Source organism: Mastomys coucha, unplaced genomic scaffold (assembly GCF_008632895.1).
Source record: "Mastomys coucha isolate ucsf_1 unplaced genomic scaffold, UCSF_Mcou_1 pScaffold13, whole genome shotgun sequence".
NCBI classification, from domain to species: Eukaryota; Metazoa; Chordata; class Mammalia; order Rodentia; family Muridae; genus Mastomys; species Mastomys coucha.
The window spans coordinates 63,515,441-63,520,495 of NW_022196895.1; the positions used below are offsets into that span (position 1 = coordinate 63,515,441).

General features: G+C 44.0%; 1 protein-coding gene across 7 annotated transcripts in view; it reads right to left on the bottom strand.

Moving 5' to 3' along the window:
• The window catches only part of Spire1 (spire type actin nucleation factor 1), a 126,617-nt gene that overhangs the window by 98,500 nt on the left and 23,062 nt on the right, over positions 1 to 5,055 (bottom strand). The gene's annotated exons all lie outside the window — the stretch shown is intronic.

Sequence of the window (5,055 nt, forward strand, 5' to 3'; positions counted from 1 at the left end):
AAAATCTACCTGCCTCTGCCTCCCAAGTGCCGGGATTAAAGGCATGGGCCACCACTGCCTGTCTCTCCTGGCCTTCTTTACACTCAATTTCAGTTTGGTTTCTATGAACTAGGAAAAGTATTAAAATGAAGATTACAGGGCCAGTAAGATGGCTCCATGACTGAAGGTGCCTGCCACTAGGCCTGACTACCTGAGTTTGATCCTCCAGAAACCACATAGCAGGAGAAATGACTCTCAAAAACTTGTCTGATCTCTACAAACATGTGTGAGCATACACAAACTAATTAAATAAATGTAAAACATCCACAAATAAAATAAATTTAAAAGAAGGAATTATAGTAAAAACTAGAAGATGGGAGTCCAAGAGGGCAGAAAAGAGACAATACTAAGGATATCAGATACCTGAAAAACACAAAAGGAAACTTCCTGTTTTATAAGCTACACACACACACACACACACACACACACACACACACACACACACACACAGCCATAAATGAGAATTATACTACATAGGAGATGAGGAGCTCCCAGAAGCCATAGTTTGCCTGATAAGGAGCCCAGTGCAGTATGGAACACCTTAGTGGTGGGAGGGGGTGTCTTAGCTAAGTTTCTGTTGCTGTGATAGAACACCATGACCAAACCAACCTCAGGAAGAGTTTCTTGTTGCTTACAGTTTATAGTCCATGGGGAAGGGGAGTCAGGGGAGGACACTGCTGACTGGAGGGGAGTCAGGGGAGGACACTGCTGACTGGAGGGGAGTCAGGGGAGCACACTGCTTACTGAAGGGGAGTCAGGGGAGGACACTGCTTACTGAAAGGGAGTCGGAGAGGACACTGCTGACTGAAGGGGAGTCGGGGAGCACACTGCTTACTGAAGGGGAGTCAGGGAAGGACACTGCTTACTGAAAGGGAGTCGGGGAGGATATTGCTTACTGAAGGGGAGTCAGGGGAGCACACTGCTTACTGAAGGGGAGTCAGGGGAGGACACTGCTGACTGCTCGCTTCCCTGGTTCACCACCAGCTACATTTCTGAATCTTCCCAGAACCACGTGCCAAGGAGCAGCACTACCCAAACCAATCATTAATAAGAAAACACCCCAAAGACTTGCCAAAGGCAATGTGATGGAGACATTTTAATTTAGATTCCATCTTCCCAGAACCTAGCTTGTATCAAGTTAACAAAAAACTAACCAGCTGGGCATGGGCACACTCCTTTAAACTCAGCACTTAGCCGGGCAGTGGTGGCACACGCCTTTAATCCCAGCACTTGGGAGGCAGAGGCAGACAGATTTCTGAGTTCGAGGCCAGCCTGGTCTACAGAGTGAGTACCAGGACAGCCAGGGCTACACAGAGAGACCCTGTCTCGAACCCCCCAACCCCCCAAAAAAACTCAGCACTTAGTAGACAAATGCAGACAGATCTCTGTGACTTTAAGGCCAGCCTGGTGAGTTCCAGGATAGCCATGGCTATATAAAGAGACCCTATCTCAAAACAACAACAACAAAAACCTAACGGGAACGGGGTGGGGTACTGTGTATGTGTGTCCCCTAAGATATAACCCCAAACAATACCAGATACTGCCTGCCATTGCTCCTCCTCGTCTCCCCAACCTTCATGGTAGGTAAGACCCTACTGCTGAAGACAGCGCACACACTGATCACAGGACAGCAAGCTAGTACTGATCTTGGCGCTTCCTCCCTAATGGCTGGCTAATGGTACCAGAGAGTGACCTGCAAGCTGCTGCAGGGATGCCATCAACACTTTACCCAGCTGTGAACCCTGTGGCCACAAATAATGACCAGCATATGGCAAGACTGATATCCTCATGGGTACAATAGTTAGCACGGATGTTAGTAGAGTAGCCAGCACTTTATACTACATTAAGGCCTTCCCACAGGAGGAAACCCAGCGCCCTGGTACAGTAATCTAAACAAACTCACGGCTACTGAGCTCACAAGCACTAGGCAAGAACTTACTAATATTTCATCAAATAGACATAATACCAAATTGTCCTTTAAATGCATATCCCTACACCATAGGTCAGTGTTTTCGGTTCTCATCTGAGAAGCTTCCTACTATGGTCACAGCGCAGGAACACTTGTCTGTGGTGTGCTCAGCCATAAATGAGATATGTGTATCACACACTCTTCCCACAAGGTTCAGTGAGCTCCACAGAAAAGGGAAGAGCTGGAGGTCCCTGAGAAACAGGGCGAAAAGGTGTCCTCTGGACATGACAGGACAGCTACACTCAAAGTCAGCAGCTGTGGCCACCTGCACAGGACCTGCACAAGATTAAGCCAATTAACATTTCAGCTTGGGCTGAGAGGAGAGGCTCATAAGCTTCTGCCTCTGGCTGAAGATTTACTGACAGCTGATGGCTGCTAGGGAAATATTCTATTTTATTTTCTATTGTTATGATAAACACAACCAAAAGCAAGGGAGGAGAGGGCTTACTTCATCTTATTATTTACACTCTATCGTGGAGGAAAGTCAGGTTGAGCTCCTGCTCAACCAACCAGGAACCTGGAGCAGGAACTGAAGCAGAGATCCCAGGGAAACACTGCTTACTGGCTTGACCCTCATGGCTTGCTCAGCCTGTTTATTCAACTGAGGATCATCTGCCCAGGGATGTCACTGCCCAGTGACATTTCCACACCAATCATTAATCAAGAAAATCTGATGGGAGCATTTCTCTTATTTAGATTCCCTCTTCCCAGATGAACCTAGCTTCTATCAAAATGACAAAACTAACAAGCCAACAAACAAACAAACAAACAAACAAACAAAAAACAAACCTAACCAGCACAGGGAAAGTCAGTTTTCTTTAAGGCTATGGCCCCAGGTAGACTGATGTTCCAGGGGATGGCCTCACTTGCATGTACACAGGGCAGCACAAATTGTCTCAGTAGGTTGTTTTTTTTTTTTTCTTTTTTTTTAAAGGGCCTTGAGGATGGGGGAGGAAGGGGATCCAAGAGGAGTTGGAGAGTGAAAGTAAGAGTGTCTTTGATAACATACATTAAATACATTTATGAAATCTCAAATACATTATATACATTTAAAATTCATATTTAAAAACCAAAAGATAATTCACAACATGGTTTTTATGTGCTATAAAAACTCTATGTTGACTACATTATTTTGATCGGGCTCCCTCAGCCTCAGAAAAGGTAATTTTATTTTCCTCCATTAGCCCACGAACCTTGCTCAGTAGTCAGGACCTTCCTAATCTCCTCCAAGGAAGATTAACAACACGCTACATGGAGGCATGCTCCACTTCATCCAGCCCTCCTTCACAGAGCCCACTGAGACTGAGGACGCTAAGGCCGGAAGGCGCGGGCATGGGCCACCCTTCCAGCCCGACATCACCCCCACACTCATTAGCGCAGACACGCAGTCTGACACAGCGAGGTCCATTCATTCTCAGTCTGGACTTTCCACCAGCGAAAGCACAAAAGGCTTCTGCCTCACACTAGGATACGGGAGCCTCCTTCCTTAAGAGAAGGTCAACTCAGCAATCAGACAGGCTCTCAAAGTATCCTTGTAGCCCAGCTTTTATAAGCCCCGCCCCTCCCCATAGGGACTCCACACAGCTGCCTCAGCGCTCTGGCTTCCTCTCCTCCCCAACTCCACCGTCTCAGACCAAGTAGCACTTGCAGGTGCTCTTCTGCCCAACAGCGCCTGGCTTTCCAACCTCTTTAAAAGAATAATTGCTGCTACAGAACAATTATTGATGCACTATGTAAACTACTAATGTTCACAATGCTAGAAATCAAAACAAACATTAAAGATACTAAGTTTAACCTGCAACACTTTTAAGGCAGAAAAAAACTATTAACAAAAAATATTAGAAGAGCTTTTTTTTTTCCCTTACAACTTTCTAAACCGCTAACGGCCTTAGAATGGACAGCCAGCTCTCAAGCTCGCTTCTACGAGTAGTTTGCCAGTCATCCTCGTAGGAAGGAACTAGCGTGAAAGCCGAGTTGACCTCTCACAGCAGTGCGACAGGACAGTGAGGAGACTTAGGGATACACTCAGTACCAAATGCACACGCATGCAGACCCTGTCAGCTTACCCTTAACTTACAACTGTGCTTTGGGAACTAATGTCATAGTCCACATATACTCTCTCTTTACAGTTCCATGGCCCTATGAGTTTAACAGAAATTATCCTAAATATTTTATAGACAAATGTCTGGGATGAAAAAATGCATCACTCAAAATTTCACAGGCCTTGAAACTACAACAAAACTTCTATCTTCTGACTCAGATTAAACCTATTCCTTATATTGTATGGAAAATACATCAAAAATCCTAATTATACTTTAATCCATTTAAAAAACTAATTTAGAAAATGTATTTGTACCTTCAAAGTTGAGTAGAAAATATAAAAATAAATTCAATTTAAAAAGAATGTATTGTTTTTGTTTTATGTTTATATAATAACATTGTAAGGAAATTTGCATTTTACATAAAACAAGTTAAAATTTACTGAAAGCCATTATCAATATCCAGCTGCATTATAAAAGTAGACACACAATTTCTTAAATATTTAAGCATTAACAAGGTTGATGATACTCTAGTCTAAGGATGGTATCCTGCTACAGATAAGATGGCACACACATAGGCAGCCTGGCCTCTAATGTTATCCTTGAAATCTTGCAAGGAACACAATCAATCACATGAAATTTCACATAAAAATCTGGAATAAAATTATCAAAATTAGCCAGGCAGTGGTGGTGCACGCCTTTAATCCCAGCACTTGGGAAGCAGAGGCAGGCGGATTTCTGAGTTGAGGCTAGCCTGGTCTACAGAGTGAGTTCCAGACAGCCAGAGCTATACAGAGAAACTTGTCCCGAAAAACCAAAAAAAAAAAAGAAAAAAAAATCAAAATTATTTTAAAATCATGAACCTTCTTTTAGAAATAACCAAGCAAGCTGGGCAGTGCTGGTGTGAGCCTTTAATCCCAGCCCTTCCGGGTCAGAGGCAGGCAGATCTCTTTAAGGTCAAGGATAGCCTGGTCTACATAGAGAAGCCCTATCTTGAAAAAACAAACA